The sequence below is a fragment of the Lemur catta genome, chromosome 1, assembly GCF_020740605.2.
Source record: "Lemur catta isolate mLemCat1 chromosome 1, mLemCat1.pri, whole genome shotgun sequence".
In the NCBI taxonomy this organism is placed as follows: domain Eukaryota; kingdom Metazoa; phylum Chordata; class Mammalia; order Primates; family Lemuridae; genus Lemur; species Lemur catta.
This window is the reverse complement of record NC_059128.1, coordinates 110,897,089-110,922,329: the sequence shown is the minus strand read 5'-3', so window position 1 is coordinate 110,922,329 and position 25,241 is coordinate 110,897,089. Positions and strand designations below refer to the sequence as shown.

At 39.7% G+C, this 25,241-nt stretch overlaps 1 pseudogene; it reads left to right on the top strand.

The window, feature by feature from the left end:
- LOC123636502 lies at positions 1-23,765 on the top strand (annotated as a pseudogene).
- Positions 23,766-25,241: the final 1,476 nt, after the last annotated feature.

Below are 25,241 nucleotides of genomic sequence, written 5' to 3'. Positions count from 1 at the left end.
ATGGTCAAGCCTGGCAGCCCACCAGGGCATTACGATCGGACCCACGGGAGGACGACTGTTCCTCCAACGACCTCCACACCCACGCAGGCAAGGAAGTGCCTAAAGTCAGTGCTAAGTGGTAGCATGGGCAGACAGGCTGTGCGGAGTAGAGACAGGAGCGGGAGACGTTCTGAACTCTCCAGTGCGCTGTGCTGGGTCTGCTCTGGGCAGAAAGGGACCAATCCGAGCGGGCACTTCCCAGTTCCACAGGTGGGAGCTTGGAGACAGGCTTCTCACTTCAGAAGGCTGCCAGGACCAGAACAAGGGAAGTGATCACCACAAAGGAGACTCGGGCCTTGGAAAGCTCTGAAGATTTTCCTGGCTCGGGGTGGGACAGAGTACACTTCCCTCCCACTGAACAGTTGTGAGTCAGGGGGTTAGGGAAGCGGTGGGCTCCGCAAACAGCTCTTAGAGACAGCGCGCCAGGCCCAGCCCCACTTCCCGCCGTGCACTCCCCTCCAGCACTGGCTCTCTGTGGGTGGGCAGCCACCATTTGGGGAGTCCATAGGCTAAAATTGCCCCGGCGTGTTGCCCAGGCAACGGACTCAGGCAGCGCCCCTGCCCCTGCCCCTGCTGGGGGGGCCCGGGCGGTTTCCGCCCTTGGGAGGGGGGAGTGAGGAGAGCAGCCGCTTTCCCTCCCAACCCAGCCGCTGGCTGGTTGCAGCGGGCAGCTCAAACCCTGCCTTTGAAGGAATAGAATAACGAGAGAAGCTCTTTCTTGGCTGAGTCACCAGGCAATCTCTGGTGGCTCCACATCCCACCTAGCCGCCTTCGGGACAAAACTCGCCTACACAAGGGCAGAGTAGCGAAGGTGACTATTCTGCAAGCCAAAACCCGCCGCGGGATTGCCAGCACCACTTTCCTGCGACTCGGCTGTTCTGGTGCGGCCCCCAAAGGATTGGCCTCCGCCCTAGAGGCCACTTTTCAAGCTGCGAACAACGGTGGATTGTGGCCACCCCTTTGCATTGTCTCTGCCGCTGGGCTACCTTACACTCGCGGGGCAGAGCATATTCCTGAAAGGGTATAGTAACGATGGAGGCGCCTTTTGAGCTGAAGCCCGCAGTCACCTCTTTGCTGTGACTTGGTTGACGGTTCCTCCCCCCAAAGTGACAAACTGCACCCTGGGAAGTGCGGATAGTCAAGGAAGGCCGCTTTAAGGGCTGAGACCCACGGTGGGGGGCTGAGGGCCTTTGGATGGGACCAGGCCACTGGTGTTTCATGCTGAAGAGACTGACCCCACCTCCAGAGGAGGCAGAGTAGCGAGGCAAGGCCCTTCCAGGTCTGGGTATCTCAGCAGCCTTGGGCAGGGCTTCTCCAGCAACCCCGAGGTGTGTACTTCATACCATCTAGACAAACACTGCCCTTGGAGGGGCAGAGTGACGAGAGTAACCACTTCCTGGGCTGAGACACCCGGAGGCCCCAGGAAGTGCCCTGTCCCCAATTCCGGCAGGTGATCTTCCCCTCTGACAAGGCAGATCCGGCCTTCAGAGGAAGGGAGAAACGAGAAAAGACATTCTCCAGGCTGGGTCTTGCAGCAGTCTCAAACAACGGCCCTCGCCCTGCCCACCAGGACAGACTCAGCCCTTGAAGGTAGGGAGAACGGTGAAAAGTCACCCAGTGGGTCTCTAGCCTGGAACCCGCTGCGGGCTGCTGGGCTCGCTTAGCCCCCAGTTCTGGCATCTGCCAAGCTCTGAGCATTCACCCCCAGCACTGGTGATCTGCGGGCGGGCGGTCGCCATGTTCTGGGTCCACAGCCTAGCCGCTGTGGTGCGACAGAGGGCCGGGTGGCTCCCTGGGCGGCTCCCTCCCATAGTCCGTGGACTCTCACTAGGAGCTCGGCCCTTGTGTGAACACTGAGTGCTTCCCCAGTCGTGAGAGAGTGGAGCGTGGACCTTGCGGACGTTGAGGAGGGGCAGACTATCGCCCCTGGGAGCTGCAGCAGCCGGGGCGCTGGGCGAGGGAGGGCACCCCCCTCCCCCTAGCCAGTGTCTTTCACACGGAAAGAGGCAGAAACCACCTCTGGAGAGGGAGAGGCAAGAAAAAACACTTTCTGTCTGCAACCAGTGTGAATCCGGCTGCTAATCGAAAGTAGACAGCACAGTGACTTAACTTGTCAAGCCGGTTTTAGGTCAAATCAATTCTCCGGGGCTGGACCCACCAGGAGAACCCCCCCCCCCAACTGAGGTAGAAAAACCCTAAACAATACATAACAGGCTCCCCCTAGTGACAAAGGAAGCAACACACCTAGGCTGCTACACAGCCTAAGAAGAGAGCACAAGGCATGCCGCTACCCAGACTAAAGCTGAAAGAAGAGATGTAACGATTGATCCAGATGGCTCAGCGAAAGAACTCTGGGAGTATAAAGAATCAACTGGAAATCATGCTCCCAAGAGGAATATCAACTCTCTACCAATTGACACAAACCAGATTCAAAATACCAAAATGTCACAGGAAGAATTTCAAACATGGATTATAAAGAAGCTGAATGCAATGGGAGAAAAAATGGATAACCAACACAAAGAAACCACACACACACACACCCCACACACAAATCCAGGCCGGGCGTGGTAGCTCACGCCTGTAATCCTAGCACTCTGGGAGGCCGAGGCAGGTGGATGGCTTGAGGTCAGGAGTTCGAGACAAGCAAGAGCAAGACCCTGTCTCTACTAAAAATAGAAATAAATTATCTGGCGAACTAAAATATATATAGAAAAAAAATTAGCCGGGCATGGTGGCGCATGCCTGTAATCCCAGCTACTCGGGAGGCTGAGGCAGTAGGATCGCTTAAGCCGAGGAGTTTGAGGTTGCTGTGAGCTAGGCTGATGTCATGGCACTCACTCTAGCCCAGGAAACAAAGTGAGACTCTGTCTCAAAAAAAAAAAAAAAAAAAAAAATCCAGGACTTTGAAGAAAAATTCACTAAAGAAATCGAAATATTGAAGAAAAATCAAACTGAACTCCTGGAAATGAAGAATTTATTCAGGGAGCTACAAAACACAGTGGAAAGTCTCAAGAGCAGGGTAGATCAAACAGAAGAAAGAATCTCAGAATTCGAAGATAACACTTCCAATTAAATAAGTCAGTCACAGAGATGGAGCAAAGAAATAAGAGAAAAGACCAGAGTCTACAAGAAATGTGGGATTATGTGAAGAAGCCTAACGTGAGAGTTATCGGCATTCCTGAGGGTGAAGAAGACAATAAGCAAGGGTTGGATAAGCTATTTGAAGACATAATTGAGGAAAATTTCCCAGGCCTTGCCAAAACTCTAGATATACAGGTTCAAGAAGCTCAAAGAACCCCTGGGAGATTCATACCAAATAGGAAGACACCACGTCATGCAGTTATCAGACTGACCAAAATTTCCACTAAAGAGGCCATTCTACGAGCTGTTAGGAGAAAGAAGCAAGTTACATACAAAGGAAAATCCATCCGAATTACGCCAGATTTCTCAACTGAAACCTTACAAGCAAGAAGAGACTGGGGTCCCATTCTCACTCTTCTGAAACAAAATAACGCCCAGCCTAGAATCTTATATCCAGCTAAGCTCAGATTTATATATCCAGGTGAAATTAAGACATTCTCAGATAACAAAAACTCAGAGAATTCACCAAGACAAGACCAGCTCTCCAAGAAGTTCTCAAAACAGGGCTACACACAGACCAGCACAAGAAAGACCCATGAATATAAAACTACTCAAGAGAAGATAAAAACCCAGTTATCACAACGGCTCAAGTGAGAAAACAGAATAATGAAATTCAAACCAACATGAGGAACAGAAATCAGTCTCATTTATCAATTTTCTCATGAAATGTGAATGGATTGAATTCCCCACTCAAGAGACATAGACTGGCCCAATGAATAAAAAAATACAAGCCAAGTATCTGCTATCTTCAGGAAACTCATCTAACCTGCAAGGATGCATTTAGACTGAAAATAAAAGGGTGGAAATCGATAGTTCAAGCAAATGGAAGCCAAAAGATAGCTGGCATGGTGGTTTTAATCTCCAATAGCTTAGTTTTTAAATCAATAAAAGTAATGAAAGACAAAGATGGTTACTATATACTGGTGAAGGGTACAATTCAACAAGAAGACATAACTATACTTAATATATATGCATTCAACTTAGGTGCACCCAGATTCATAAAGCAAACCCTACTTGATTTGAACAAAATGATAGATAACAGCCCATTGATAGTCGGAGACTTTAACACGCTGCTGACAGTACAGGACAGGTCCTCCAAACAAAAAATAAACAAAGAAATAATGGACTTAAATAGAATGCTAGAACAAATGGGCCTGACTGACATCTACAGGACATTCTACCCAAAATCCACTGAGTATATGTTCTTCTCATCAGCCAATGGGACATTCTCCAAGATTGACCATATCCTAGGACATAAAGGATGTCTTAAAAAATTTAAAAAAATAGAAATTATACCATGCATCTTCTCAGATCACAGCGGAATAAAAGTAATAATGAACCCTAACAGAAATTCTCATTCCTACTCAAAGTCATGGATGTTAAACAACTTTCTCCTGAATGATTATTTTATAAATGAAGAAATAAAGATGGAAATCAAGACGGAAATTTGAATTAAATGACAGTGGAGACAAAACTTATCAAAATCTGTGGGACACAGCTAAAGTAGTCCTGAGAGGAAAATTTATTTCCATAAATGCCTATATCAAAAAGACAGAAAACTTACAAATAGACAATCTAATGAAAAGACTCAAAGAGCTGGAGAAGGAAGAACAGACCGACCCCAAACCCAGCAGAAGGAGAGAAATTATTAAGATCAAATAAGAACTGAATGAAAAGGACAACAAACAAACCATAAGGGAGATTAATAAAACAAAAAGTTGGTTCTTTGAAAACATAAACAAGATTCACACACCTCTGGCTAGGCTAACCAAGAGTAGAAAAGAAAAACTCCAATAACCTCCATCAGGAACATGAAAGGAGAAATCACGACCGATGCCACAGAGATACATGACATCATCTATGAATTTTACAAAAATCTTTATGCACACAAATTGGAAAACGAGGAGGAAATGGACAAATTTTTAGAAACACACAGCCTTCCCAGGCTCAACCAGGAAGAAACAGAATTCCTGAATAGACCAATATCTAGACTGAAATCGAAACAGCAATAAGAAACCTTCCCAAAAAGAAAAGCCCTGGACCAGATGGGTTCACACCTGAATTTTACCATACCTACAAAGGAGAACTGGTGCCCATCCTACATAAACTATTCTCCAATATCGAGAAGGATGGAATTCTCCCAAACACATTTTACCAAGTCAACATAATTTTAATACCAAAACCAGGAAAGGATGCAACAAAAAAAGAAAACTACAGACCAATATCCCTTATGAATATAGATGCAAAAATTCTCAATAAAATCCTAGCAAATTGAATCCAAGTGCTTATCAAAAAAATAATCCTAAAAGGGTGTTGAATTTTGTCAAATGCTTTTTCTGCATCTATTGAGAGGATCATATGCTCTTTATTTTTGCTTCTATTTATGTGGTTAATTACATTTATAGATTTTCGTATGTTGAACCACCCCTGCATCTCGGGGATGAAGCCTACTTGGTCGTGATGAATTATTTTTTTAATAAGCACTTGGATACGATTTGCTAGGATTTTATTGAGAATTTTTGCATCTACGTTCATGAGAGAAATTGGTCTGTAGTTTTCTTTTTTTGTTGCATCCTTTCCTGGTTTTGGTATCAATGTTATATTGGCTTGGTAAAAAATAGGCATAAATGGGACCTACCTAAAAATGATACAAGCCATATATGACAAACCCACAGCCAACATCATACTGAATGGGGAAAAATTGAAAGCATTCCCACTCAGAACTGGAACCAGAAAAGGCTGCCCACGGTCCCCATTACTTTTCAACATAGTATTGGAAATCCTTGCGAGAGCTATCAGACAAGACAGCAGAATCAAGGGTGTCCAAATAGGGACAGAAGAGATCAAACTCTCACTCTTCGCTGATGACATGATGTTGTATCTGGAAAACCCCAAGGACTCAACCAAGAGACTCCTGGAATTAATTAATGAATTCAGTAAAGTCTCAGGTTACAAAATGAATACACACAAATCAGAGGCATTCATATATGCCAATACCATTCAATTGGAGAACCAAATTAAGGACTCAATACCTTTCAAAACAGCAACAAAGAAAATAAAATATCTAGGAATATATTTAACTAAAGAGGTAAAGGACCTCTATAAAGAGAACTATGAAACGCTAAGGAAGGAAATTGCAGAACACGTAAATAAGTGGAAATCCATACCATGCTCATGGATTGGAAGAATTAACATCATTAAAATGTCTATACTACCCAAAGTAATCTATAGATTCAATGCAATTCCTATTAAATTACCAACATCATTTTTCACAGACATAGAAAAAATAATTATACACTTTGTATGGAATCAGAGAAGACCCCGTATAGCAAAAGCAATCTTAAGCAATAAAAACAAAATGGGAGGTATTGATTTGCCAGACTTCAAACTATACTACAAAGCTGTGGTTCTTAAAACTGCCTGGTATTGGCACAAGGGCAGGGACACAGACCAGTGGAACAGAACAGAAAACCCAAATATAAAACCATCCTCATATAACCATCTAATCTTTGACAAAACAGACAAAAACATACTCTGGGGACAAGAGTCCCTATTCAATAAATGGTGCTGGGAAAACTGGATAGCCACATGTAGAAGACTAAAACAGGACCCACAGCTTTCACCTCTCACAAAAATCAAATCACGGTGGATAACAGATTTAAACCTTAAATGGGAAACGATTAGAATTCTAGAAGAAAATGTAGGAAAGACTCTTACAGACATTGGTCTAGGCAAAGAATTTATGAAGAAAACCCCTAAGGCAATCGCAGCAACAACAAAAATAAACGAATGGGACCTGATTAAATTAAAAAGCTTCTGCATAGCCAAAGAAACAGTCACGAAAATAAACAGACAGCCTACAGGATGGGAAAAAATTTTCGCATACTACACATCAGATAAAAGACTGATAACAAGAATCTATTTAGAACTCAGGAAAATCAGCAAGAAAAAATCAAACAATCCTACCAAAAAATGGGCAAATGACATGAATAGAAATTTTTCAAAAGAAGATATAAGAATGGCTAAAAAACGTATCAAAAAATGCTCAACATCACCAATCATCAGGGAAATGCAAATCAAAACCACAATGAGATACCACTTAACTCCGGTGAGAATGGCCTTTATCAAAAAATCCCAAAACAACACATGTTGGCATGGATGCGGAGAGACAGGAACACTCATACACTGCTGGTGGGAATGCAAACTAGTGCAACTCCTATGGAAAGCAATATGGAGATACCTTAAACAGATTCAAGTAGACCTACCATTTGATCCAGCAATCCCATTATTGGGCATATACCCAGAAGAACAAAAGTCATTCTTTAACAAAGACACCTGTACCCGAATGTTTATAGCAGCACAATTCACAATCGCAAAGATGTGGAAACAACCCAAGTGCCTATCAATCCATGAATGGATTGGTAAACTGTGGTATATGTATACCATGGAGTACTACTCAGCTATAAGAAATAACGATGATACAACATCTCTTTGGTTCTCCTGGAGAGAGTTGGAACCCATTATATTAAGTGAAGTATCCAAAGAATGGAAAACCAAGCATCACATGTACTCACCAGAAAACTGGTTTCCCTGATCATCACCTAAATGCACATCGGGGAAGGATACCAATTGGATATCAGACTGGGATGGGGGGAAAGGGGATGGGTGTATGCCTGCATGATGAGTGCGTTGCACACCCTCTGGGGAATGGTCATGCTTGAAGGTGCAGACTTGGGGAGGTGGGGGGGGAGGGGATGGAGGTATGACTACATGGTGAGTGCCAGGTGCACTGTCTGGAGAATGGACAAGCTTGGGACTCTGACTCAGGGGGATGGGCGGGACATGGACAATGTATATGACCTGAACTTATGTACCCCCATGATGAGCTGAAATAAAAAAAAATAATAATCCATCACGACCAAGTGGGCTTCATCCCAGAGATGCAGGGATGGTTTAACATACACAAATCTATAAATGTAATTCACCACATAAATAGAAGCAAAAATAAAGATCATATGATCCTCTCAATAGATGCAGAAAAAGCATTTGACAAAATTCAACACCCTTTTATGATAAGAATGCTTAACAAGGCCGGGCGCGGTGGCTCACGCCTGTAATCCTAGCCCTCTGGGAGGCCAAGGCGGGTGGATCGCTCGAGGTTAGGAGTTCGAGACCGGCCTGAGTGAGACCCCATCTCTACTAAAAATAGAAATAAATTATCTGGACAACTAAAAATATATATAGAAAAAAAATGAGCCGGGCATGGTGGCGCATGCCTGTAGTTCCAGCTACTCGGGAGGCTGAGGCAGTAGGATCGCTTGAGCCCAGGAGTTTGAGGTTGCTGTGAGCTAGGCTGATGCCACGGCACTCACTCTAGCCCGGGCAACAGAGTGAGACTCTGTGTCAAAAAAAAAAAAAAAGAATGCTTAACAAAATATGCATAGATGGGGCCCATCTAAAAATGATACAAGCCATATATGACAAACCCACAGCCACGGTCATACTGAATGGGGAAAAATTGAAAGCATTCCCACTTCGAACTGGAACCAGAAAAGGCTGCCCACTGTCCCCATTACTTTTCAACATATTATTGGAAGTCCTTGCGAGATCTATCAGGGAAGAAAGCCGAATCAAGGGAGTCCAAATAGGGAAAGAAGAGATCAAACTCTCACTCTTTGCTGATGATATGATGTTATATCTAGAAAACCCCAAGGATTCAACCAAGAGACTCCTGGATTTGATCAATCAATTCAGTAAAGTCTCGGGATACAAAATCAATACACACAAATCAGAGGCATTCATATATGCCAGTAACAGTCAAACGGAGAACCAAATTAAGGACTCAATACCCTTCAAAATAGCAACAAAGAAAATAAAATATCTAGGAATATATTTAACTAAGGAGGTAAAGGACCTCTATAGGGAGAACTATGAAACACTGAGGAAGGAAATCACAGAACATGTAAATAGGTGGAAAACCATACCATGCTCGTGGATTGGAAGAATCAACATTATTAAAATGACTATACCACCCAAAGTTATCTACAGATTCAATGCAATCCCTGTTAAATTACCAACATCATTTTTGACAGATATAGAAAGAATAATTTTACGCTTTGTGTGGAACCAAAGAAGACCCTGTTTAGCAAAAGCAATTTTAAGCAACAAAAACAAAATGGGAGGTATTAATTTGCCAGACTTCAAACTATACTACAAAGCTGTGATTATTAAAACTGCTTGGTATTGGCACAAGTGCAGGGACACAGACCAATGGAACAGAACAGAAAATCCAAACATAAAACCATCCTCATATAGCCATCTAATCTTTGACAAAGCAGACAAAAACATACTCTGGGGAAAAGAATCCTTATTCAATAAATGGTGCTGGGAAAACTGGATAGCCACATGTAGAAGACTAAAACAGGACCCACAGCTTTCACCTCTCACAAAAATCAAATCACGGTGGATAACAGACTTAAATCTTAGGTGGGAAACGATTAGAATTCTAGAAGAAAATGTAGGAAAGACTCTTATAGACATTGGTCTAGGCAAAGAATTTATGAAGAAAACCCTTAAGGCAATCACAGCAACAACAAAAATAAACGAATGGGACCTGATTAAATTAAAAAGCTTCTGCATAGCCAAAGAAACAGTCACGAAAATAAACAGACAGCCTACAGAATGGGAAAAAATTTTCACATACTACACGTCAGATAAAGGACTGATAACAAGAATCTATTTAGAACTCAGGAAAATCAGCAAGAAAAAATCAAACAATCCTACCAAAAAATGGGCAAATGACATGAATAGAAATTTTTCAAAAGAAGATATAAGAATGGCTAACAAACATATGAAAACATGCTCAACATCCCTAATCATCAGGGAAATGCAAATGAAAACCACAATGAGATATCACTTAACTCCGGTGAGAATGGCCTTTATCAAAAAATCCCAAAACAACACATGTTGGCGTGGATGCGGAGAGACAGGAACACTCACACACTGCTGGTGGGACTGCAAACTAGTGCAACCCCTGTGGAAAGCATTATGGAGATACCTTGAACAGATTCAAGTAGACCTACCATTAGATCCAGCAATCGCATTATTGGGCATCTACCCAGAAGAACAAAAGTCATTCTATAACAAAGACACCTGTACCCAAATGTTTATAGCAGCACAATTCACAATCGCAAAGATGTGGAAACAACCCAAGTGCCCATCAATCCACGAATTGATTGGTAAACTGTGGTATATGTATACCATGGAGTATTACTCAGCTATAAGAAATAACGATGATACGACATCTCTTTGGTTCTCCTGGAGAGAGCTGGAACCCATTATACTAAGTGAAGTATCCAAAGAATGGAAAAACAAGCACCACATGTACTCACCAGAAAATTGGTTTCCCTGATCATCACCTAAATGCACATTGGGGAAGGATACCTATTGGATATCAGACTGGGATGGGGGGTGGGGGAAGGCGATGGGTGTATGCCTACATGATGACTGCGTTGCGAACCGTCTGGGGAATGGTCATGCTTGAAGGTGCTGACTCGGGGAGATGGGGGGTGGGTGGAGGGGATGGAGGTATGACTAACTACATGGTGAGTGCCAGGCGCACTGTCTGGAGAATGGACACGCTTGAGGCTCTGACTCAGGGGCATGGGCGGGACATGGACAATGTATATAACCTGAGCTTTTGGACCCCTATGATGAGCTGAAATAAAAATAAAAATAAAAATAAATAAAACATGTACTTTGGGATTAGGCAGTTTTAAATACAAATCTTACATTTTAAAAAAAGAATCATCAGGGAAATGTAAATCAGGGCCATGATAAAATACAACCTCATCCCAGCTAGAAGGGCTATTATGAAGAGTCAAAAAATATCCAGTGCTGACAAGGATTGGAGAAGGGGAACACTTACGTAAATTAGCACAGTCATTAGGGAAAACAGTAGTTAGTTTCCTCAAAAAATTAAAGATAGAACTATCATATTATCCAGCACTTCCACCACTGGGTATTTATCAAAAGGAAATGAAAACATTATGTCAATCTCATGTGCACTGCAGCACTAGTCACAACAGCCAAGATAGGAAATCCATCTAAGTGTTCACAAATGGGTGAACACGTAGAAGGTGGTATATCTACATAATAATATACTATCTTGTTTATTCAGCCGAAAACAAGAAGGAAATCCTGTGAGTTGCAACAACATGTATGAATTTAAAGGAAATTATATTATATGAAATATGTTAGGCACAAAAAGATAAGTATCTTCATGATCTCACTCATATGGAATCTAAAAAAGTTGATGTCACTGAATTATAGAGCAGAACGATGTTTATACGAGGTTGGGGCAGTTGAGGGAGGAAGGGTGGGGAGACGTTTGTCCAAGGATACAAAATTGCAGTTAGGAGGAATAAATTCAAGAGATAATATGCCATAGGGTGACTATATTTTCTGATGATATATTGTATTCTTGAAAAACGCTAAGAGAGTAGATGTTAAATGTCCCCATCACAAAGGAAATAACTATGTGAGGTAATGCATATATTAATTAGCTAAACTATTCTCTAATGTGTATATACTTCAAAACATCATGTTGTACATGATAAATGCATACAATTTTGTCAACTTAAATAGATAACTTTTGGAAAATTAAATAAGATAATTTTTATAAGATGCTAATTGCAGCATAATTTGCATAAAAGATGTATAAATGTATCTCTTTTAAAAAAAGAATTACCAAATGTTTTATAAATGAAGAATTAAATGACAGTTCTTAACCTATGTCCTAAATATGAAATTTCTAATTGTTTTGGCAAAAGCATCATGAAGCCAAGTGATGTGATACCCATGGTTTTCTATCAAGAGAACACAATTCACCCCCTTGTGGAAGAAGCGAATGAGACTTTTCTGGAGATGTTGAGGGCTGTGTCCCCAGCACAAGCCGATGCATTGGAGACTCAAGAGCCCTAGTCAAAACAAGGTCCTCAGTTTAGACTTTGGAGAAAACTTTAACTCAGGGTTGCAATAAGCTGTCACGAGGTTAGATCTCAGGAAGGCAAGGAAGTCCATAGAGAAGGACTAATAAAGACTGAATCCACCACATATTTAATATGCTGCCTTGGGAACAGAAAACACAGGAGAAAAATGTTTCTTTCACTTCAGAGCAATGTCCCACAGGGAAATGATGTGGTCAGGGTTGCAATAACAAGAGGGAAATGTGCCTAATGAGCAGATATTCAAAGCTATAAATATCTCCACTGTTGCTGTACTTCAGCATATGCAGTCTTTTTTTTATTTTGCAATATTACAGGGGTACAAATATTTTGGTTACATAAATTGCTTTGTACCATTTGAGTCAAAGTTAGAAGTGGCCCGTCCCCCAGATGGTGTGCATTGTACCCGTTAGGTGTGAATTTACTGTATCTTGAGCTGAATGGGACATGGTTGTTTTTTTAAAGTCCTAAATCTGTCTCTGGTACTAAAGGTTTACCTTCTCCTACTGTTTTTTTATAGGGACAGAGCTTCAGTCTCCATCATCCATCATCCACTATCCAGGGAGCAATTCTCATTCCACATGGAGATCTTTCTTTCAGAAAACCCATCATGGTGAGTCCAAGAGCTCTGTAGGTATCGTAGGAAAGCGTCAGGGAGAGTGAAATTCATGAACAGGCCCCTGAGGTCACCTGAGAGCCAATCTAGCCTAGCCTAGAGCAGAGAGATTGCTATGGCTGTTTGTTAGCTTGCTTGATTAATTGATTTATGTATCGATTTATGATGCTAAAAGAGAAGTTAATGTTGAACTCAGCAACGGAGTGTGATTGTTGACAATTAAGTAATGTGAATGGAAGCCAAATTAGAGGAGGAAATGGAGGTTTTCAAGTCTCCCAGTAAACTAGAACATTTGCTCAAAGATTTGCAATTAAGTGGAGAAGAGAAATAGAGTTCTTAGCTGTGGAGCAATATAAACTGAAGTCAGGGCAGTTCTTTTTTATTTTTAAGAAGGGGCTTATTTGATTAGGTTTCCATATGGATGAGAAAGGCCCAAGCCAATGAATTCCTCCCAAATACTAACTGACAACAGCAGTTCCTGAGACAAACATTTTGTAGTATCTTCCCTCATGCTAGGTATTCAAATGAAGTTAAAATTTTATTTCATAGGTGAAAAGTGATACACTAATGACCTTTACTCTGCAATGATTTCCTTATCTGTAAGGCTAAATTTATGTGTGTGTTTGTTAGACATTTGCCATTCTATTGGAAACCGTGCATGTTCTTTGCTTTCTGTATGGAAGGTCTGGAGTGTTTTTACTCTTCTTTTAGATTGCGTTTTTTAAAACAGAAAAATTGGAATTTTCACCAGTGTGGGCATTTATTTATTTTTCTTGACTAAGGAATGCTCATCCAGGTATTGGGCATTTATTAATAGTATTTGGTTCTTTTATGTAAGTACCAAATTGTATTTGAGGGGAATGTGTGAAATTTTATAAATGTTTTGTAGCCAACTCATTTAGTCATCACGTGTCTCCTACATGACATTACGAATGTAGAAAGTTATTTTGCAACACTTGCCTAAATAAATGGCTTTTTATATATTCAGTTCCAACTTATTTCCACATCTCTGTTACTCCTTGCCTACATGCCTTTTGGCTTTTTGGGGTTTTTTTGTTTTTTTTTCCTTTTGGATTTTTGTATTCAATCTATTTCCATAAATTGCATCACCTTTGGGCATCATTTTAAATCATTCTTTATCCACTGACTAAAGATCACCTTCATCTCACACAAACATATTTGAATGCTTATATCTTTATATAAGATGAAATTAAAACTTTAGATACCACTTCTCACATTTAAAAAGACTTCCTGTTATATGCTTTAATTTCTAAGACTTGGACCATTAAATCTTGAATTAGAGAGGCATTTTGACATCATTAAATTGCTACTACCTATTTTTATATAAAGTTTTTCCAGATTTCCACTCTAGGTTGTTTCACAGACTTCTCTTGAAACCACTATACATTACCTAACTGTATCCTCACTTACATACTCTGCTCCAAAAGATCTTAGTTTCTTTTAAACCTTCTCTTTCTATATGACACACGCATATATATTCATACAGTATCTTTTTATGGTAATAGGTATATTTATTTTCTTTCTTTTTATTCTTTTTTCAGCGTGCTATGCGCACTGTCTAGGGGATGGACACGTTTCATACAGTATTTATACAAAGGCATACACAGAATCCTATTCATATATGAATAGGATATCCCATACATATGTTAATGTAGTTTTTAGCTTGTTTTCCTTTTTCTTTTCCAATTATATAAATGTCATAAAAATATTTGGGATTTTTAATCTAAATAGGTATTTCTCACAAGGAGTAATTTTCCCCCAAGGGACATTGAACAATGACATGTTTGGCTTTCACCCTGGGGAGGGGTCAGTAGAGAACAGGAATGCTGACAAACAATCAAATGTGCAGCCCAGACCCCACCACAATAAAGATCTTACCCAGAATTTCAATAGTGCTGGGATTAAGAAACATAGAATTAAGGAATATCTGTATTTTTAATATGTATAGCTGTATTCAGACGTTTTCCCCAGATCTTGTAACACTTCACATTTCTGCCACAAAAAATTATAGGGTACCCATATGCTACCTGTTTAAAGATTCCGTCCACACTCAGCTCTTCAACTTTTTCCCAGGCTGATGAGTTTGAAAGAGATTTCTTACTGTCTTCAACTATTACGGGGTTTGAGCAATAATATTACTGGATATGATCACCATTTTGATTTGTTTAGTATTATGTGTCCTTTTTTAATAGTCATCACCACTTCAAATGACTTTTAAAGATTATTGTTTTTTCATTGATTTTTAAGGGAATGTTTTTGGTCGTAAAATGTTTTACATTTTGTTTAGGTAAATCGATGTCCATCTTCTTACTTCTTTATTTGCCTTATGAAGACAATTTGCCTACATGAAGAGTTTATATGTGGTTTTATACATGTTCATCTAACATGTCTTACACTGACGTCTTTAAAGCTGCTAGTTTCTTGTGAATTGTGAGACAGGAGATGAACTTCATTGTCTTCCAGGTAGATAGCCAGTGATGCCAGCTTTTATTCAGCAATCCAGCCTTTTCCAACTAAAATGAGATACAACTTTGTCATATATTAAATGTCCATATAGACTCAAACTTGTTTCCTAATTCAGTCAGGAAATAATAAGTATCTGCTATGTGCCAGAAAATTCCAGGAACATTATATATTTCAGTTAATTTTTGAGGTTGCATTCAATTTTGTTGAATACAGGTGATTTGAAATCACTATATTTAATGTGGCTTTATTCCCTTGACATTCTTTTTATTTCATAACTTCTCCTTCCTTTAATTTTTTCATATATAATGCACTTATATTCATATACCTTTGTGAAAATTCAAAAGTAAAAAAAAAAAAGCCAAATGAAGTTTCTGATCACTTGGATCTTGCATTGTAACAGTAAGATACAGTACAAGGCAATGAATGTGTGTAGGATGTAATCTCCTCAGGGATAAATCATATGCAGAATTTTATTCAGTGCAAAAGGGTAGAAATACCAGAGTGTGTACAATATTTCATAGCGTACAATCTGGGGAAGCGTTTGCATGTAAGATAAAGACCAGAACCAGGACTAGAGTGTGGCCATTGGACTTCTCAAAAGGAAATTCAAACCTGACGCTTAAGAAAAACAAAGAAAAGATGGCACACACAAAAAAATGAGAAAAGGACTGTTTCATCTGTTATCAGACCGTATAAAAACCAGTTGGTCAAATAAACATAGAATGGGCACATGAAAAACAAGTTTTGTATTGTTTCATGTTTAAAAAAAGCCAAATTGTGTGTTTATTTGCACATTTCCTTTTTGAATTATTGTTTATTTCATTTGCTCATTTTCTCTGTTGGAGTTACCTACCACAAAGTGTTTTGACACAGAAAAGAAATCATGTTTGTTATTTCGTAAATTTACCTTTGTCTTTTATTATTTTTGCTGGGTATCAAAGGAATATAACAGGAGTTGGAATGTCTCCAAAACTAAGGAAAGGACTATCTGAGCTTATTAGACCTTTTCTGCCCACCCCAGGTCCAATTATTGCTTCTCTCTCTTTCTCTCTCTCTCTCTCTCTCTAATTATTGAGCAATTTATTTTTATATTTCTTTAAACACAAGACAAAAAAATGGCAATACCAAAAAGGAGCCTCAAGGTTGCATGTGCATGGGAGATTTCCACACTGGAATTTCTGAGCACCGTTTCTGTATGCTCCTCAGGAAAGATAATTTGATATTGACAACTTGTGTGATATCCATTCCATTTTAACAGTGTGACTGAGATGAGAAGAGCATGTGAGTAACAGAGCTCCAGGAGGCCATGGTGTGCTGCATGCATGTATGTATTCAGGCATACACGTGTGCGTGTGTGTGTATGTATGTTCTTTTGCATGCCTTGGAGCAAGAGCAGGTTTCAGAGAAAGGGGACCTAGACTCTCTATTCCAAAATATACCTCATAAAATAAACACCAAAACGCAAAGCAATAGAGAGAAATAAAGAAGGGATGCATTTTAATTCATGAGACACCTTTGCAACTGTACCAATAAAGTGCAAATGTAACACCATCTGGACAGAGGGACTCCTTATGTCTTTGTGTTTCAGAAGCTATAAGGCCATCTCATTCCTCATTCCTCTGGCACCATCTCTCGTCACTCTCCTCTTGTTCATTTCTTTGCCACACTGGCTTTCTTGTTGGCCTTGAACATCTGAAAGAACCACCTTCCACAGGGTCTTTGCATCATTCTTTCTTTCTGCCTTGCACACACGTTACAAGGAGCCCTGTGACTCCCCCTTGTCTTCAGTGTGCTCTCTGATCAACTGTCACCTGGTCTGCTGCCCTTGCCTGACTGCCCAGTAAAAATTAACACCCCATCAACACTCTTCTTCTTACCTCTTTCTTTTTCTTCATTGGAGAAGAAAAACATCATCTGACTTAGCACATGGCATTTTCTTTGGTTTGTATTCTTCCTCAGTCATTAGATTGTGGGGACTTTTGTTTTATAGCATCATTGACTTATTATCTAGACAGTGCCTAGAACATATCAAAATTCAATTTATATTCCTCTAATGCATGAAAGATTTTCTCCTCAAAACTGTGGAATACATGCCCTTTGGGAAAGGCTGAGGGTGAGATTAGAATTCCTAATGAGAGATGTCCATGGGATTCCCTAACAGAGACCAGATTCACACACAAAATATGGAAATTAACATCCTATAGAATGGACTTTACCAGAGACTGGAGCATTTAGTGTGGGGTGGGTCTTAGTTAAAAGATACAAAATTACAGTGAGATAGGAGACATAAGTTCAAGGGATCTACTGTACAGCATAGTGACTACAGTTAATGACGATATTTTGCATTCTTGAAAAACGCTAAGGGAGTGGATGCTGCATGTTCTCACCACAGAAACGATGCCTGTGTGAAACAATGCAGGTGTTAATGAGCGAGATGTAGCCATTTTACTATACATACTTTAAAATATCCTGGTACATGTGAATTATTCATAGAATTTTCTCTCTCAACTTAAATTTTTTTAAAAAAAGAAATTAACTTCTTTTTTTTTCACTGATGAAAGTTATTTTATTTTATTTTATTTTTTTTAACAACAGTATCATTTATTTATTTATTTATTTTTTATTTTTTTATTTTTTATTTCAGCTCATCATGGGGGTACATAAGTTCAGGTCATATACATTGTCCATGTCCCGCCCATCCCCCCGAGTCAGAGTCCCAAGCGTGTCCGTTCTCATTCTCCAGACAGTGCGCCTGGCACTCATCATGTAGTCATACCTCCATCCCCTCCCACCCCCACCTCCCCGGGTCTGCACCTTCAAGCACGACCATTCCCCAGAGGGTGTGCAACACACTCATCATGTAGGCATACACCCATCCCCTTCCCCCACCCCCCATCCCAGTCTGATATTCAATTGGTATCCTTCCCCGATGTACATTTAGGTGATGATCAGGGAAACCAGTTTTCTGGTGAGTACATGTGGTGCTTGTTTTTCCATTCTTTGGATACTTCACTTAATATAATGGGTTCCAGCTCTCTCCAGGAGAACCAAAGAGATGTCGTATCATCGTTATTTCTTATAGCTGAGTAGTACTCCATGGTGTACACATACCGCAGTTTACTAATCCATTCGTGGATTGATGGTCACTTGGGTTGTTTCCACATCTTTGCGATTGTGAATTGTGCTGCCATAAACATTCGGGTACAGGTGTCTTTGTTAAAGAATGACTTTTGTTCTTCTGGGTATATGCCCAATAATGGGATTGCTGGATCAAATGGTAGGTCTACTTGAATCTGTTTAAGGTATCTCCATATTGCTTTCCATAGGGGTTGCACTAGTTTGCATTCCCACCAGCAGTGTATGAGTGTTCCTGTCTCTCCGCATCCACGCCAACATGTGTTGTTTTGGGATTTTTTGATAAAGGCCATTCTCATCGGAGTTAAGTGGTACCTCATTGTGGTTTTGATTTGCATTTCCCTGATGATTAGGGATGTTGAGCATTTTTTGATACGTTTTTTGGCCATTCTTATGTCTTCTTTTGAAAAATTTCTATTCATGTCCTTTGCCCGTTTTTTGATAGGATTGTTTGATTTTTTCTTGCTGATTTTCCTGAGTTCTAAATAGATTCTTGTTATCAGTCTTTTATCTGATGTGTAGTATGCGAAAATTTTTTCCCATTCTATAGGCTGTCTGTTTATTTTCGTGACTGTTTCTTTGGCTGTGCAGAAGCTTTTTAATTTAATCAGGTCCCATTCGTTTATTTTTGTTGTTGCTGCGATTGCCTTAGGGGTTTTCTTCATAAATTCTTTGCCTAGACCAATGTCTGTAAGAGTCTTTCCTACATTTTCTTCTAGAATTCTAATCGTTTCCCACCTAAGATTTAAGTCTGTTATCCACCGTGATTTGATTTTTATGAGAGGTGAAATCTGTGGGTCCTGTTTCAGTCTTCTACATGTGGCTATCCAGTTTTCCCAGCACCATTTATTGAATAGGGACTCTTGTCCCCAGAGTATGTTTTTGTCTATTTTGTCAAAGATTAGATGGTTATATGAGGATGGTTTTATATTTGGGTTTTCTGTTCTGTTCCACTGGTCTGTGTCCCTGCCCTTGTGCCAATACCAAGCAGTTTTAAGAACCACAGCTTTGTAGTATAGTTTGAAGTCTGGCAAATCAATACCTCCCATTTTGTTTTTATTGCTTAAGATTGCTTTTGCTATACGGGGTCTTCTCTGATTCCATACAAAGTGTATAATTATTTTTTCTAAATCTGTGAAAAATGATGTTGGTATTTTAATAGGAATTGCATTGAATCTATAGATTACTTTGGGTAGTATAGACATTTTAATGATGTTAATTCTTCCAATCCATGAGCATGGTATGGATTTCCACTTATTTACGTGTTCTGCAATTTCCTTCCTTAGCGTTTCATAGTTCTGTTTATAGAGGTCCTTTACCTCTTTAGTTAAATATATTCCTAGATATTTTATTTTATTTGTTGCTATTTTGAAAGGTATTGAGTCCTTAATTTGGTTCTCCGATTGAATGGTATTGGCATATATGAATGCCTCTGATTTGTGTGTATTGACTTTGTAACCTGAGGCATTACTGAATTCGTTAATTAATTCCAGGAGTCTCTTGGTTTAGTCCTTGGGGTTTTCCAGATACAACATCATGTCATCAGCGAAGAGTGAGAGTTTGATCTCTTCTGTCCCTATTTGGACACCTTTGATTCTGCTCTCTTGTCTGATAGCTCTCGCAAGGACTTCCAATACTATGTTGAAAAGTAATGGGGACAGTGGGCAGCCTTGTCTGGTTCCAGTTCTGAGTGGGAATGCTTTCAATTTTTCCCCATTCAGTATGATGTTGGCTGTGGGTTTGTCATATATGGCTTGTATTATTTTTAGGGAGGTCCCATTTATGCCTATGTTGTTAAGTGTTTTTATCATAAAAGGGTGTTGAATTTTGTCAAATGCTTTTTCTGCATCTATTGAGAGGATCATATGGTCTTTATTTTTGCTTCTATTTACATGGTTAATTACATTTATAGATTTTCGTATGTTGAACCACCCCTGCATCTCTGGGATGAAGCCTACTTGGTCGTGATGAATTATTTTTTTAATCAGCATTTGTATACGATTTGCTAGGATTTTATTGAGAATTTTTGCATCTACGTTCATGAGAGAAATTGGTCTGTAGTTTTCTTTTTTTGTTGCATCCTTTCCTGGTTTTGGTATCAATGTTATATTGGCTTGGTAGAATGTGTTGGGGAGAATTCCATCCTTCTCAATATTGAAGAATAGTTTATGTAGGATGGGCACCAGTTCATCTTTGTATGTATGGTAAAATTCAGGTGTGAACCCATCTGGACCAGGGCTTTTCTTTTTGGGAAGGTTTTTTATTGCTGTTTCAATTTCAGTTCTTGATATTGGTCTATTCAGGAATTCTATTTCTTCCTGATTGAGCTTGGGAAGGCTGTGTGTTTCTAAAAATTTGTCCATTTCCTCCTCATTTTCCAATTTGTGTGCATAAAGATTTTTGTACTATTCATAGATAATGTCATGTATCTCTGTGGCTTCGGTTGTGACTTCTCCTTTCATGTTCCTGATGGAAGTTATTAAAGATTTTTCTTTTCTGCTCTTGGTTAGTCTAGCCAGTGGTGTGTCTATTTTATTTATCTTTTCAAAGAACCAACTTTTTGTTTTATTAATTTCCCTTATAGTATTTTTGTTGTCTTTTTCATTTAATTCTGATTTGATCTTAATAATTTCTCGCCTTCTGCTGGGTTTGGGGTCAGTCTGTTCTTCTTTCTCCAGCTCTTTGAGTCTATTCGTTAAGTTGTCTATTTGTAAGTTGTCTGTCTTTTAGAAATAGGCATTTATGGAAATGAATTTTCCTCTCAGGACTGCTTTAGCTGCATCCCATAGATTTTGATAAGTTGTGTCACCTTGGTCATTTAATTCAAATTTCCGTCTTGATTTCCGTCTTTATTTCTTCATTTATAAAATAATCATTCAGGAGAAGGTTGTTTAACATCCATGACTTTGAGTAGGAATGAGAATTTCTGTTAGGGTTAATTATTACTTTTATTCCGCTGTGATCTGAGAAGATGTAGGGTATGATTTCTATTTTTTTAATTTTTTTAAGACTTGCTTTATGACCTAGGATATGGTCAATCTTAGAGAATGCCCCATTAGCTGATGAGAAGAATGTATATTCAGTGGATTTTGGGTAGAATGTCCTGTAGATGTCAGTCAGGCCCATTTGTTCTAGCATTCTGTTTAAGTCTACTATGTCTTTGCTTATTTTCTGCTTGGAGGATCTGTCCTGTGCTGTCAGTGGGGTGTTAAAATCTCCAACTATTAAAGTGTTGTTGTCTATCATTTGGCTTAGATCGAGTAGGATTTGCTTTATGAATCTGGGTGAGCCTAGATTGGGTGCATATATATTAAGTATGGTTATGTCTTCTTGTTGAATTGTGCCTTTCACCAGTATTAGTAACCGTCTTTGTCTTTTATTACTTTTGTTGGTTTAAAGACTAAGTTATTGGAAATTAAAACTGCCACACCAGCTTTCTTTTGGCTACCATTTGCTTGAAATATCAAGTTCCATCCTTTTATTTTCAGTCTAAATGCATCTTTGCCGGTTAAGTGAGTTTCCTGAAGGCAGCAGATACTTGGTTTGTGTTTTTTTATCCATTGGCTCAGTCTATGTTTCTTGAGTGGGGAATTCAGGCCATTGACATTTAGTGAGGGAACTGATAATTGGGACAGATTTCTGTTTATCTTATTGGGTAGAACTTCATTGCTATGTTTTCTCTCTTGAGCCATTGTGGTGGCTGGAATTTGATCTTTAGCTCTTGGGTGGTTTTACATTCATAGGTCTTTGTTGTGATGATCCGTGTGTAACTTTCTTTTGAGTACTTCTTGGAGGGGTGGTCTTGTCTTGGTGAATTCCCTCAGTCCTTGTTTATCTGAGAATGTCTTAGTTTCTCCATAAATGATAGAATGTCTGACAGGTTAGTAATGCATGCATGTGTCATGGTCTTTTTTTTTTTTTTTTGGTAGTCACAACAACCACACAGAACACAGAAGATGATACACGAATTTCAGAATTTCTTCTTCTGGGGTTCTCAGTGGACCCAGAATTGCAGCCTGTCCTCTTTGGGCTGTTTCTGGCCATGCACCTGACCACCGTGCTGGGGACCTGCTCATCCTCCTGGCCGTCAGCTCAGACTCCCACCTGCACAGCCCCATGTACTTCTTCTTGTCCAACCTGTCCTTTGCAGACATCTGTTTTGTGTCCACCACTGTCCCACAGATGCTGGTGAATGTGCAGACACAGAGCAAAGTCATATCCTATGAAGGCTGCATCACCCAGATGTACTTTTTCATACTCTTTGTGGGGTTGGACAGCTTCCTCCTGACCGTGATGGCCTATGACCAGTTTGTGGCCATCTGCCACCCACTGCACTACACAGTCATCATGAACCCCAGGCTCTTTGGGCTTCTGGTTCTGGTGTCCTGGATCATGGGTGTCCTGAATTCCTTGTAACAAAGCTTAATGGTGTTGCCACTGCCCTTCTGTGCAGAGTTGGAAATCCCCCACTTTTTCTGTGAAGATATAGTAATCAACAGTTGGAAAAACTGGATATCCACATGCAGAAGAATGAAATCAGACCCCTTTCTCACACTACAAACAAAAATCAATTCAAAATGGATTAAAGACTTAAATGTAAGACCTAAAAAATTACTAGAAGAAAACATGTAGGGAAATATCGATGACATTGGTCTGGGTGTAGATTGTTTAAATATGAGCCAAAAAGCACAGTCAAAAAAGCAAAAATAAGCAAACTGGAATGCATCAATCTAAAATGCTTCTGCATGCCAAAGGAAACAACTGACATAATGTTGACATAATGAAGAGGCAACCTACAGAAAGGGGGAAATATTTGCAAATCGTGCATCTGATAAGAGGTTAATATCCGAAATATATAACAAAATCAAACAGGTCAACAGCAAAAAAGAAACAAATAAACCAAATTAAAAATGGACAAAGGATTTGAGTAGACATTTCTCAAAAGAAGAGATACAAATAAATAGCCAACAGGTTTATAAAAAATGCTCAATATTACTAATTATCCAAAAAAATGCGAGTTAAAACAGGGAATATCACCTCACACCTATTAGAATGGCTCTCATCAAAATGACAAAGGACAACAAGAGTTGGCAAGGATGTGGGGACCCCTGCGACTGTTGGTGAGAATGTAGATTATGGAGAACAGTAGGAAGTTTCTTCACGAAACTAAAAAAAGAGAATTACCATGTGATCTAGCAATTACACTTCTGGGGGTATATATGCAAAGGAATTGAAATCCATATGTCGAAGAGATGTCTACACCCTTGTGCTCATTGCAGCATGATTCACAAAAATCAAGATATGCAACCAACCGAAGTGTCCATCAGTGGATCAACTGGTAAAGAAAATGTGGCACATAGACACAACGGGATTCTAGTCAGCCTTAGAAAGTAATAAGACTCTGTCCTTGTGACAACATGACTGAACCTGTAGGATATGATGTTAAGTGAAATAAGCCAAGCATGCAAAGACAAATGCCACATGATTCCACTTATATGTATAATCTGAAGAAGTTGAACTTTTAGAAGTAGATAGTGGAATAGTGTTTACCAGAGGATAGGAGGGGTGTGGGCAATGAAGAGATGTTGACCAAAGGGTACACAAAGTTCCGGTTAGACAGAAGGAAAAACTTTTCAAGATCTATTGCATAGCAAGGTGACCACAGTTAATAGTAATGCATTCTTGTAACAAAAAATAAGTATTTGAGGTGATAAACATGTTAATCAATTTGATATCATTATTTTACAGTGTATTCATATATCAAAACATCACATTTTACCATATAAAGTTATGCAATATCCTGAACTTAAAAAAAAGTTATGCAGTTTTTTATCATTCAAAAATAAACATTTAGTCTGGACACAGTGGTCCATGTCTATAATCCTAGCACTCTGGGAGGCTGAGGCAGGAGGATCGCTTGAGCTCAGGAGTTCAAGACCAGCCTGAGCAAGAGTGAGACCCCATCTCTACAAAAAAAATATAGAGAAAAATTAACTGGGTATGGTGGTGCACACCTGTAGTCCCAGTTACTTGGGAGGCCGAGGCAGGAGGATCGCTTGAGCCCAGGAGTTTGAGGTTGCTGTGAGCTACCATGATGCAACTGCACTCTCACTTGGGTGACAGAACAAGACACTGTCTAAAAAAATTAAATAATAAGCTTATAAATTTTTAAAAACGTTTACACTTGCTTCTTGAGTACTTTCCTCATGACAGGAAGTGAAACTTTTAGACCTTAGTTCCTTATCTATAAACTTGGGATATCTCACCTACTTTATGGAGCTGATGTGAGAAGTATGGAATATTTCAAAACTTATAGGAAATTATCTTGCACAGAGCAGTTGTCCACTGGATAGCAGCTACCATGACCATGTCCCAGTTCCCCATTTACTAATTTTATTGTGATACCACAAAGGTTTGTTGGGACAGGAAGTGAGTCTAGCATTGCTCTGCTCCTGGGAGACAGCAAGTTGTAGTTGTGAGATAGGACCTCCCCGTAGGGCACCAAACAGGGAACAAAGTGCTCGAGACTCCATCGTTCTATGTTTTGTTGACTCATAGGCATTGTTTCTAACTCCCTTGCACAGACTACAAACAAGCCCCATTAAGAATTATCATTAGACTATTTCAAGCTATTTTACTTTTATTCAGCCCCACCTCCCAATGCTGTTGCATTGTGGATTAAGTTTCCAACACATGCACTTTGGAGGACACATTCAAACCATAGCACTGGGCTACTGAGTCCAACATTTGACCCCCCTGAAGTCAGACCTGAGTCTAATGTGAAGGTACTTGGTGGAAAATGCCTCAAAATATGTACA